We start from the raw sequence: 14,051 nt of genomic DNA on the forward strand, positions 1-14,051 counted from the left end.
TAATTGGCTACTTGTCCAAACAACTCAATATCCACCAGAAAAAAAATACAAAATTTCAATTATAGAAAAAGAATGATTGAATTTCGTACTGGCCTGACAACATTTGAATGGTTACATGACAAATTGTCGCAGATGGTTGTAGACAACAATGACAATCCTGAGTTTTGGTTGCTACTTTGACAACAATTCAAATACAAGCAAAGGGTTTGAATAACGCTCCGGATACCAGAAGCCAATGGAATTTGAATATTATTGTTTGGAAACCTGGAAAGCAATCACATTATGAGAATTGTTGTATCATGGGGAGTGTATAAACCCAGCATTTTGAGCACTAGAGGGAGAGCCACTGCAATCCAACAGCAGTGTATCTGCTGTAGAGCAGGAGTGCTAACTGGCCAACTCAAACACTCTCTATCAAAGATACATGTTCATGTAAAACCTACTTGCAGTAAGAAAAATGACCCAGGGAGATCAGCAGCTGGAAGAGTGAAGACAGCGTGGAAGATGGAGACTGTGTGGTCTTGAGATTGTAATGTTTAACGTGTGGGTTGTTGGAATAACATATTTTTACAGAGTTGGAGTCAGATAGTAAGTAGTTAAGAAACAGAGGGGCTTGTATTTGTGAATAGTTGTTGTTTAGTATTCGCTATTAAAGTTAAGAAACTGACTGGCTGTTTTTTTTTAAAAATAGTGGAATGTAGGAGATCTGTGTCGCTCATATTTTAACAGATTACAAGGTGAGGGGAGCTTTTCTGGGTGTTTGGTTTTAATTAACAGAGGGGTGCGACTCCACCTTGTAAATGTCCATCCACGCTCACCCCATTTCCCTGCAGTTGGCTCATATCCTTCTAGTCCTTTCCTATCCACATATTTATCCAAATGCTTTTGAAATGTTGTTAATGTACCCCCCTCAACTACATCTGCTTGAGGCTCATCCACGTACCAGCCTCTGTGTAAAGAAGTGGCCCCTCAGTTTCTCTTTTATTCCTTCCCCTCTAACCTTAAACTCATCCCCTCTATTCTCGATTCTCTAAACCTTGGAAAAAAGCTGAGAGCATTCACCCTATCCATATCCCTCATGATCTTATACAGCTCTATAAGGTCCCCCCTCAGTCTCCTACACTCTAAACAAAATGTCCTAGTTTGTTCAACCTCTCCCTATAACTCAGACCACTGGGTCCTGACAACATCCTTATAAACTTCTTATGCACTCTTTCTATTTTAATAATATCCTCCCGATAATAAGGTGACAAAACTGATCACAATACTCCAAGTGCGGCCTTACCAAAGTCCTGTGTAATTGCAACATAAATTCCCAACTTCTATACTCAATGTCCTGCCTGATGAAGGCCAGTGTGCCAAAAGACTTCCTCGCTGCCCAGTCTACCTGTGACTCCACTCGCAGAGAACCGTGCACCTGAACCCAATGGTCATTCTTCCCACGATACACCTTAAGGCCCTCCCATTCAACATGAAACTCCTACATTGATTTAAGTTTCCAAAAGGCAAGACCTCACACATTCCATTTTCCATTTCTCGGCCCGCTTCCCCACCTGATTAAAATCCTGCGGCAATTTCTGATAAACTTCCTCACTGATCATGCTCCCACTTATTTTAGTGCCATCTGCAAACTAACTAATCATACCTTGTACATTCTCAACCAAATCATAGATAACAAACAGCCATGGACCCAGCCTCCAGTCTGACTATCATCCTTCCACTAAACCCTCTGCTTCCTACCATCAAGCCAACTGTGCATCCAATTGGCCTGTTCCCCCAGCATTCCATGCGATACAACCTTCCAGAGCAGCCTGCCGTGTGGGACCTTATCAAAGGCCTGACTGAAATCCATAGAGACTACGTCTACTGCTCTGTCCTCATCAACCTTCCTGGTCACTTCATCAATGAACTCTAACAAATTTGGGAAGCATGATCTCCCACTCACAAGTCTATGCTGACTGCTCCGAATCAAACCCTGTGTAAGTAAGGGGTGCAGTCAATGGTATACGGTCCTTCATTGTAAGATGATTCGAGTACATAAGTAAAGCCATCTTCCTGCTGTTGTAGAGCCTTGCTGAGAGAGTATTTGGGGCACTCTCTACAGATTTGATCACCTTTGTAAGGAATGATCTCCTTACCACAGACACGGGGGATGGTATCATAGAATAGAGCGAAGAGGCTGAGTGTTTAATCTGTAGAACTGCGAGAGATTAAAAAATAGTGATGCTGAAACACGAGGAGTGGCAGCGATCACTTATTTCCAAACAGACATTGACAGGGAGAGAAATTCATAATTTACCCAGGATTGATTGGTTTGATTTATTGCCACGTGTACCTCAGTACAGGGAAACACTTCACTTATGAGCAGTGGAGGCAGATTATAGTAAGCATGGCCAGACAGATCATAGGGTGGAAATAGACTAGGACAGAGTAAGGCATTACAGGTTACACTGAACAGGACGTGCACCGGACAAGATCAACATGAACAAGATCAGCATTATTTGAACTTAGAGAATCCATCCATCAGTCCAACGTGTGTTTCCGAATAGTTTATATACCTACATTAACTCTCCCCACATTATTGTGTAGTCGACGTGTGAACCTGTTCTGAACGTCAGGTTACTCACAATCCCCAACAGCAGCCACAATACCTTCCATCTGAAACAGGTAGCCATTCCCATCAGCTTCCGCTCTACACAGAGAACACCAGGCTGGCTTCTCGGAGATGGAAGGTGCCTTCTTGAGACTTCACACATATGGCTTCCCTCCTCACCGCGAGAAAACCAAATTAAAGTCCCACATGTGTATCATGAGCAACAGAGCCATGAGGAACAACGTGGAGCAGTCTGTCTATGCAGCCTCTGCTTCAATTGTTTATCATGTTGGAGCATCAATTAGGAGACACCTCAGACTGCCGATACTGGAGATCAGAGTAGAGAGTCGATTGTTGGAAACGTACAGCAGGTCAGGCAGCATCCGAGAAGCAGGAGAACCGACGTTTTGGGCATAAGACATTCATCAGGAATCAGCATCAATTACCTCATTCTGTCCCTGTGTAAGTGCATTGAGGTGGGAATGGCCTATTGATCCTGTGTAAGTGACTCAAGGGACTGACTGTCTTCTTCCTCGTTCGACTGGACAAGGCCAAGGGCCTGATTGGGTTGCCCCTGGTTCCTGTATGACAGCTCGATGTGTTGACAAGTGTGATGATGCTGTAGCTTTAATAGGCTTTTTTATCCTGGTTTCTTTCAAGAGAGATATTGAACGATCGTTACGAAGCTGGCTAGTTAAGACCACTTGAGTAAACAGCGAGGGAGGCCTTAGGTTTATTTTAATGCAGTGAATGGGTGTGGCCAGTTCTCACAGATTAGGATCACTGGGTTTTGGTTTCTCAGTAACATAGGGGTCTCCACAGAGTTGGAAGTTTCACAGAATGTCTCCTGGCTGCTACACTCTCTGAATTTTCTCTAGATGCTGTTTTCTATTCCTGCATTTTCCTTTTGTGGTTATTGGAATTTTCTATGTTGGACTAGTTCATTAATAATAGCTCCTAGTTCTATTATTCTGTTAAGCTGTCCAATAGAATTATGTTATTCTAAATTTCTCTTTCTTTGGTTTTATTTCATCTTTCATGTTTAAATAAATGTACTTTGCTCACCACCGAGTAGTTTGACCTGTCACATTGCATCTGGAACAGACACTTTACATTTCCTTTAAAATAAGAAAACATAAGAATCTAGGCTACTGCCTTCAAATATTTTCAAGGGAACTGGTATGGCCCATCACACTGGAATCCTTCTCTTCCTGAGTAATAGGCTGGAGGCACTGAATAGGCTGTCCCTATTTTTCTCCAATAGTGTCAATGGGCTGAATGATTTCCTCATATCCCTGTGAAACCAGTGTGAGGTGCGGAATGAACTCTTGTTTTACTGTGGCAATGTGCAGTGTCAGGCAATGCTGTTACATGAATGTTACAGACACGTTAACAGCACACACCTCAATGGAGTCGGGTCTTGCTGCACATGGACACAGACCAGTTCAGGAGCTGACGGGGGATAAAATGTTCTGAACATTGTGGAATCTTCAGTGACCATCCCCACTTCTGATCTTATGGTGGGGAGGGTGGGGGCGGGGAGACATTGATGAAGCAGCTGAAGATGTTTGTGAAGAGGAAGCTACCCTGAGGATCTCCCACAGAGGTGACCCAGGACTGAGATGATGAACATCTTCCTTTGTGTCATGTTTGACTCCAAACACTGGAGAGTTTACTCTGATTCCCATTAAGTCCAGGTTTGTTAAGCTCCTTGATGTCAACAGAAGCCTTGATATCAGGGCCAGTCATTTTTACCTGACCCCTTGAGTCAACCTCTTTTGTTCATATCAATAAGCCATGGTATAGGAGCAGCAAGGGGTTTCTTCAAACAGGTGGCATTGAATGTCAGGGTTTCTCTTCTCAACAGTGTTCGGGGAGCCAGATGACTGAAAGTATTTGAAGAGGAGGTAGATGGATATTGACCTGTCAGAGAGTTGAGGGCGATGAAGAATTGGGTATGAAAGAGGATTTCAGACCGAGAACAGATCAGTCATGATCTTAGTGAAGGGCAAGGCAGGCTTGGGGAGTGAACGACCTGCCCCAGTGTCTGATGTTCTCACATTCTGTTATTGGAAAGTTAGTGGGTGTTATTTTCATGAATGTTGTGTTGTTGAATGTTGCCGTCAGGGAGACCAGAGGATTTTGTGAGCCATCGCTGGGTGAGGTATGGGGCCTGTATTCATAGTGAATTTGGGTCTACAACATGACCAACAAATGGAGCACAAGTTTCAGAGAGGGGAAGCTCTGTAAAGAGAGATGAGGGGCCTCTTTCATACCCAGCCTGGGTTTTACAATTACATTTCCCAAATCACCTCAAAGCGTGTGGGACAGTCTTTAAGGGCCGAAAGATCTCCTCTGTTTCTGTGCACCAGGTTATAGAAGTAAGTCGCCTCTAAATGCTCCTGCCTAACAGGTTTAATGGGCTGAATGGAACACAGGAACATGGGATTGAGGGACAGGAGTAAGTCATTAGATACTTTGAAAATTCTCCACCAGGCACTAAGATTGTGGCTGATCAGGGTGGGGACTCAGCCCCACTTTCCTGTCTGTGTCCCATTATGCATGACTCACTTCTCTGTCAAATATTTACCTAATGCAGCTTTCAATCAATGTGAACATAGAGGCACGATAAACTTCCAGTGAAGAGAATTCCCACTTGAAAGGTCCATTCAGAATTATTCGTTGTTCCTCTGATAGAATCAAAGTCTCATGCAGAATGCAAACAGACCCGTTAGTCCAATCTGTTCACTCCGATCAGATATCAAATCTGATCCAGTTCCATTTGCCAGCATTTGGCCGATATCCCTCGTCTTGCAGATACTTTTTAAATGTGCGATTGTAACCGCCTTCACCACGTCCTCTGACAGCACTTTCTGAACACACACCTCTCTGTGTGTGAAACATTTATCTTCAGTCCTTTCTAAATCATTCCCCCTCTCCCCTCCAACCTATACTCTCCTGTTCTGGACTCCCCTACCCTGGGGAGCAGAGCGTGGCTGTTCAGAATATCCATGCCCCTGATGGTTTTATAAACCTCTATAATGTGGCCCCTCAACCTCTGACACTCCAGGGGGAAACACCCCAACCTAATCAACCTCTCCCTAAAGCTCAAACCTCCAGTACTGAGACATCTGTGTAAGTCATTTCTGCAGAAAACCGAGTTGTACGTAGTATTCTTAAAGTGGCCTCACCAACATCCTGTACAGATGCAACATGCCACCACAACTCCTATACTCAATGCTCTGACTGATTAAGGCAAATGTGCCAAATGTGTTCTGTACCGCACTGTCTGCATTCGACTCCACTTTCAAGGAACAATGTACCTGCAGTCCCATGTCCCTTTGTTCCACAACACTCCCCAGGACCTGACCATTAAGTGTATAACTTCTGCCCTGATTTGCCTTCACAAAATACAAAACCTCGTCTTTATCTAAATAAAACTTCATCTGTCACTCCTTGCCCCTTGTCCCATCTATTTGTGGTCTTGTACTCTGAGATAACCTACTACACCATCTTTCTGATGTCATTTGTAACCTTACTAACTCTGGCCCCGATATTCACATCTAAATCCTTGACATAAATGATGAAATGCAGTGAACTCAGTCCTGATTCTTACAGCACACTGCTGCTCACAAGCCTCCAGTCTGAAAAATACCCCTCTTCCTTCAAGCCAATTGTGACTAGCTTCCTCTGTATCCCATGTGACCGAACCTTACTAATCTGTCTACCAATCAGAATGAAATACTAGCTATGAAGAGAGGCTGAGTAGGCTAGGTTTATTTTCACGAGTAAAAAGAAGATTGGTGGGGGGGAAACTTATTGAGGTTTGCAAAATCATGAAGGTTATAGAGAGGGTGGACAGAGACAAGCTTTTTCCCCAGGGTGAAGGATTCAATAACGAGAGGTTGTGCTTTCAAAGTGAGAGGTAGACAGTTTAAGGGGGATACACACGGTAAGTACTTTACACAGAGGGCGGTGGGCGTTTGGAACGTGTTGCTAGCAGAGGTGGTAGAGGCAGGCACGGCAGATTCATTTAAGGTGCGTCTAGACAGATGCATGAGTAGGTGGGGAGCAGAGGAGTAGGTGGGGAGCAGAGGGATACAGATACTTAGGAATTGACCGACAGATTTAAACAGTACATTTGGATCGGCTCAGGCTTGGAGGGCGAAGGGCCTGTTCCTGGGCTGTAAGATTTTCTTTGCTCTTTGTTCTTATAATGAACACCTGGCTGAGGTCCACATAGACAATGTCAACCAAACTGCCTTCATCAATCTTCTTTGTCATCTCTTCAAAAAACTCAACCAAATTAATGAGACATGATTTCCCATGCAGAAAGCCACGTTGTCTACCCCGATCAGCCCTTACCTTCCCAAATGCATGTAAATGCTATCCCCCAGAATCCCCTCCAACAACTTACCCCCCACCGACATCAGGCTCACCGGTCTATAGTTCCCCGGCTTTTTGGGTCACTGTTTCCTTTTCTAGTCCCACTCCCCCACTGCTCACAACAAATGTTAAATGTAACCAGGTCGGTGATATGGCCGATGATATCGGTCTCAGACTGGGTCAGGGTCAGTTTTAGCAACAAGTCAGGCTAGTATCGTTAATCTGCTCAAATAGCACGTTTGTGATCCAGAGCAATGTTACTCCAACTATGGTGGAAAGATGAATGGCAAACTATTTTTGTATTGCAAATATATAATCAATATTTCCCTTTCTATAAAAGACACACACACACACACACACACACACACACACAACACACACACACACACACACACACACACTCTGCAATTTTTACTTGAAAGAACTTTGTCCAGATATTATCCCATGTACATTGTCCAAACTATGTCTCCATCACATTCCCTGCTCCATGTCGTTGCATCATTGCTGCTGTCATACACAGAGCCATACCCTGAGCAGAAAATGGTCTTGGTCGATTTGAAGATATGTTTTTATGTTCCTGCTTCATTAAGAAATAAAAATGTCTAATTTATTCAGATTACCTGTGTTAAAATGAATGCATTTTTTAAAAGAAATACAGAAATTGCTGGAAAAGCTCGGCAGGTCTGTCAGCATCCAGATGCCTTTTACATGATGTAGTTGTACCCAGCCTCCACCACTTTCTCTGGCAGCTCATTCCATATGCACACCACCCTCTATGTGAAAAGGTGCCCTTTAGGCCCCATCAAAACCTTTTCCCTCTCACTTTCCACCAATGCCGTCGAGTTTTGGACGCCCCTAACCAGGGGAAAAACCCTGAATACTCAACCTATCCATGACCGTTCTGATTTTATAAACCTTTCCTGCTGCGAAATGTGACTTCAATCAACACGAATGGCTGTACTTTCAGTCATCCCGGGCCTAAATTCTGAAATGCAACACCGACACCTCTTCCTTCGCTAGCAAGTCACAATTCTAAACCAGTTTAATCAGTTTGTTCAGATATATTAGGAGACACTTCTGTGGGATTTACACCTAGACCTTTGTGCCCGGAGGTAGGGACACGAGCACCACTCGGCAATACCCATAAAGCTGTAACATTATTCTCCTGCGTGTTTGTCCATCAGCCTGTTCTGTCATACTGTGACATACCTCTGCTACAGGCAGTACTTCAATCCAGGCCTTCTCATCCAGAGCTAGGAACACTACCACATAAGTTCAGGAATTGGAATCAAATCCAGAGCTCTGGCTCAGAGACACGGACACTGCCCACTATACTACCATACCCAGATTTTGGGTCATATTTTAGTGCCCGCTTCCAGCTCAGTGTGGATTGATTATAATCAGGTTACTATTACTGAATTACAAAAAACACTTTGTATTATTAAACAAATGCAAGATATTTGTCTCAACTGTAGGATATTGAGTGTACTTGCTGAATATTGAAATTAACTATGAACATCTTTAATCGCTATTATCTGTAGTCTGCAATATTAGGGAAAGAAATCCCGCAGAAACACTCTGCCCAATGAAGGGTCTCAAATAGATGTTTATTACTGAACACCAGAGGCGAAGGAAGAGCTTAATTTCTGACCCCAAAACACCGATCAATCTTACCCACTCTAACGTGTGTCTGCCCTCTTCCTAAAACCACGAAATGATACCAGGCCGCTGATTACTGTCCAGCCTCTCCTCCCCACTGACTGTGTCTGCAATCCGTCCCTCCTCCCTCTAACCACACAAGGCAACCCAAGGTCAGGGTCTTTGTGAAAATCAAGGCCGGAGTGTGCAGGCCTCCTGGAGAGGGGTGGGCATTTCAAAATTGAAGGGGTAGGGGGAGGTGGCAGTCATATCACACACTGGGCTGAGGGGTGGCAGATGGAGGATAGTCTGGATTAATGCCAGGCATTGGATTTGGTAAATCAAACGAGAACAGGACCTATACAATTAAAAGTAGGGTCTTTTGGTGGTGTTGTAGTACAGAAACCTAGGCTGTCAGGTTTAATTCTTTAAAATTTGCATCTGATATAGAAAGTGGCTAAGGAGGTGTTTAACACACTTGTCTTCATAGGTCAGACCTTTGAGTTTCGGAATTGGGACGTCATATTGTGGCTCTACAGGACATTGGTGTGACCTCTCCTGGAATACTGTGTCCAGTCTGGTCATCCTGCCCGCTCATTCCATAGGCACACCACCCTCTGGGTGAAAATACTGCCCCTTAGGTCACTTTTAAATGTTACCCTCTCAGCTTAAGCCTATGTCCTCTAGTTTTGGACTCCCCCGTACCCTTAGCAAATACCTTGACTATTCACTTTGATATTATTGACCTTGATATTACTAAGCTGGAGAGGGTTCAGAAGAGTTTAACCTGGATGTTGCTGGAAATGGAGGGATTGAGCTATAAGGAGAGGCTGAATAGGCTGGGACTTTTTTCACTGGAGAGTATGAGGTGGAGGGGTAACTTTGCAGAGGTTTATAAAATGATGAGGGGTACAGATAAGCTAAAGGGCTGATGTCTTTTCCCGAGAGTTGGGGTTTCAAAACTGAGGGATATTTTGAGGCGTGAGGAAAAAGATTTACAAAAGTCAGGAGAGGTAATTATTTCAGACAGAAGCTGGCGTGTGTGTGGAATTAACTTCTAGAGGAACTGGTGAAAATAGGGACAGTTACAATGTTTAAAGGACATTTAGATCAGTAAATGGACAAGACATCAGTTTGGATGGTGCTGTGAGCAGCTGCCATCTCCCTCCCCCTGCCCCTCTCTGAGTGAATCCCTGTTGGTTTTCACCCTCTGCCAATGCCTGTGCAGTGGCGTGTGGAGGCCAGCAGAGGGTGGCATTGCATCACTTTCAGCAACACAGAGACAGCCAGACCTGCCCCACACAGAGACACACAGATACACACACGGGAATTGTTAGGGCATAGTGTGAAGCTCATCTGGTAGGTTAAACTAAACTAAACATAAAGAAATGCTCAATTTACCTTGTAAACTGTTGAAATATGAGTGATAGAGAACTCCCAAATTCCAGTGTTTAAACAAAAAATATCAATGTATTTTTTTAACTCTGAAAGTGAACATTTTACATCAACTATTCACAACTCTGGGACCCTCTTTCTCCTAACTGCTTATTACCATACTCCAACTCTACAGCAATATACTGTTTCAATGAGATACTTATTAAAATTACATAAACGTAATTTCAAAACCACACAGCAGCTGTTGTTTCATCTGACCTCACACCAATGTCCCTTTTCCCATCTTTCCTGGGAAGACTGGCTCATGTTACAGGATGTTATCGAAGTGTCTACCTTTCAGCATTCTGAAACCTGGGAACACATCCATCCATGACACCGTCTCTCAGTCTCCCCCTCTCTGTCTATACCCCAAACCCCTCCCATGTGGTGATATTTAAACTGATACCCCTGCCATCTCTCTCTGGCAGTGATGTTCACACCCACAGCACCCCCTTTTCTTGGCACAGTGGGGATATGGAGCTGGAAATGGGTGGGAGCTGCACATCCTGTCACTTCCAGCATGGGCTGCAAGTTTCCCCTCACTGGGCAGGGATCTAACAGTGTTACTGGGTAATGCACTGGGGTGGGGTACACAGTCCTGCATGGTGGGAGGGTAACTGCTCCTGGGTTACAGATCAGTGCACTGGGGTGGTGTACACAGTCCTACATGCTGGGAGGGTAACTGCTCCTGGGTTACAGATCAATGCACTGGGGTGGGGTACACAGCCCTACATGCTGAGAGGGTAACTGCTCCTGGGTTACAGATGAATTCACGGCTGATCACTGCACAGGTCTCTGTGCTGGTCAGATTGTCTGGTTGCCGTTTATGGATAATACAATGATGTGGGATGTGCAGCTCCCCATGCGGGACAGGTATGTAGCCTGTGCACAGTACATCATGTTGGTGGGGTGGGTAGGGTGAAAGGTGATGGACAGGTCACGGAGTTTCCCGGAAGTTTCCGTCTCTGACATTCTATAACTGACACTCCCCAGAACGTTCTGTCCCCGACATTCTATAACTGACATTCCCCGGAACGTTCTGTCCCTGACATTCTATAACTGACATTCCCCGGAACGTTCTGTCCCTGACATTCTATAACTGACACTCCCGGAACGTTCTGTCCCTGACATTCTATAAATGACATTCCCCGGAACGTTCTGTACCTGACATTCTATAACCGACATTCCCCGGAACGTTCTGTCCCTGACATTCTATAACTGACATTCCCCGGAACGTTCTGTACCTGACATTCTATAACCGACATTCCCCGGAACGTTCTGTCCCTGACATTCTATAACTGACATTCCTCGGAACGTTCTGTCCCTGACATTCTATAACTGACATTCCCCGGAACGTTCTGTCCCTGACATTCTATAACTGACATTCCTCGGAACGTTCTGTCCCTGACATTCTATAACCGACATTCCCCGGAACGTTCTGTCCCCGACATTCTATAACTGACATTCCCCGGAACGTTCTGTCCCTGACATTCTATAACTGCCATTCCCCGAACGTTCTGTCCCCGACATTCTATAACTGACATTCCCCGGAACGTTCTGTCCCTGACATTCTATAACTGCCATTCCCCGGAACGTTCTGTCCCTGACATTCTATAACTGACATTCCCCGGAACGTTCTGTCCCTGACGTTGTTTGTTTGTGAACGGCCGGACGTCAGTGAATTGAACAAACGATAAGATCCCGAGGGAAGAGATCCCGTTCCAGGGAGAAGGAGACACTGTTCCGAAGGCCCCTCAGGCAGTTAAAGGGTGGAATACGTTTTCCCTGCGTTTACATTTCTCCACGACACAGGATCGACCACAATTTAGACCAAAATATACGAAATTCCCAAACTCCGTTTGTCTTCAGGAAACTGGGAGAGAATCCTTCAGGACAGCAACGTTCCCACCCGCCGTATTAGGAACTGGGAAGGAGTGACCTGTGTCTGCTCTCGAGTGATCGAGTGTGTGGGAATGTTCTAGAAACCATCGGTCCTTATGGATGTGTCTGTGTTTGGGGAGGGAGGGTTTCTTGTGGTTTATGTCACATTTTTGTCAGTAATTCCGACCTTCCCATTTGTTATTCCAGCTCCAATTATTTTAATAAATCCCTGAATACAGGGACACATTTGAAAATCTCACTGGGTCCCCGATCAAACGGGTCCCTTTGCCTCCAGGCTGATGGATAATGGGTTTGTTTTCCTTCCTCACAGTTAACGTAGTGACCATCTACGTCCTGCTTTATAAAGATTGTGGATTGTCTCCATGTGTCAGACGTTACCTGGGGGCCATGGCAGCGGCGGATCTCCTGGTCATTATCCTCGACCTGATCCTGAGACACATTCCCATTGTTTATCGGGAACAGTTTTATTTCCTGGTGTACTCCGTCCCCGTGTGTAATATCCACGCCGTCCTGCTTTATGCAGCCACTGACTGCTCTGTCTGGTTCACCGTCACTTTCACCTTTGATCGGTTTGTGGCCATTTGTTGCCAGAAGCTGAAAAGTAAATATTGCAGTGAGAAAACGGCGGCTGTGGTTCTGGGAGCAGTGACTGTGCTGAGCTGTTTAAAGAACATTTCCTGGTATTTTATGTTCACGGCTCGGTATGGGCTGGGGAACGCCCCTGGTTTTGTGATGTAACAGACGCTGTTCTATTCTCCAGTGTCTGGGTCACAATCGAGTTCCTCCACCACATTCTAACCCCGGGTCCCATTTCTCCTGATTCTGCTGCTCAATGTTCTCACCGTCAGACACATTTTAGTGACCAGCAGAGCCCGCAGGAGACTCCGCGCTCACACCAATGGGGACGCTCAGTCTGACACAGAAATGAGAAACCGAAAAAAAATCCATCATTTTACTGTTTGTGATCTCGGCCAATTTCATCCTGTTATGGTCAACGTTAATGCTGTATTCTATATGGTACCGGATGTGGTATATTGTGGATACCCCTCTGTATCTCAATTGGTTTGTGCAGGAATTGGGCTTCATGCTGCAGCTCCTCAGTTGCTGCACAAACACCGCGATTTATGCCGTGACCCAGACTAAGTTCAGGCAGCAGCTGAAGAATGTGCTGAAATATCCCTTCACCCATTCATCAAATTCCCTCATTAATCACACCATCCGGGATTTTCTCATTTCAGTTCAGTGTTTCAGCGATGGAGCAGCCTGTCGCTATGGTAACAGACTGAGGGGAGGGCTGGTTTGTCCCTCCTTATCCCACAGAGTGGTTACAGGGAAACATTTCAATGTTTCTCACAACTCAGGGGCCAGTGAGAAAAGGCACCATCCCACTGACTGTATCCATCACTTCCATTTGTAACCAATAAAAATGCTGATGAAAGCGTGCCGAGCAGCAGAGGGACCGATGTTGTTGTGTGTCTTTGTGTTGGAGAAGCTGAGCTGGAGAGAGACAGACTCAGCCCCGAGTCCTGGTCCTCAGGGAAGGGGAGGGGAGGGGAGGGGAGGGCCCCCTGAGCTCAGGAGCTGGGTTTAACTCCCTCTGTCCCCCTCCCCATCCCCTTTCCAACCTGGCATCCCCATTTCATCTCCCCCACCATTACTCCACATTTCTCCCTCTCTCTCCCTGCACACTCACTCTTTCTCACAACCTCCCCCTTTCACTCTCCCTCGTTCTCCCTCTCACACCAACCGCCCCAACCCCGGTTTCTCCACCTCCCTCCACTCTTCACTTTCCCCTCACCCTCACACTCTCTGTCCTGCCCGTCTCTGCCTCCTCCAGCAGTTCCATCTCTACCCCATCTCACCCACACCCCCCCCCCCACCACACCCAGCCCCACGACCAACCACACCCCACCTCCACTCTCGGGGTCAGAGGGAGAGGGAAGGAGCAGGGAGAAAGAGTGTGTCTGAGAGAGAGGGAGGGAGGGACAGGAGGGAGAGAGATTCAGTCCGAGAGAAACGGAGGGACGTGGGCAGAGAGAGAGACACCGATTGAGGGCGGTTGAGAGTGAGATAAAGTGGAGAGAGAGAGTGAAGGAGC

Source organism: Hemiscyllium ocellatum, unplaced genomic scaffold (genome assembly GCF_020745735.1).
Source record: "Hemiscyllium ocellatum isolate sHemOce1 unplaced genomic scaffold, sHemOce1.pat.X.cur. scaffold_506_pat_ctg1, whole genome shotgun sequence".
NCBI lineage: Eukaryota > Metazoa > Chordata > Chondrichthyes > Orectolobiformes > Hemiscylliidae > Hemiscyllium > Hemiscyllium ocellatum.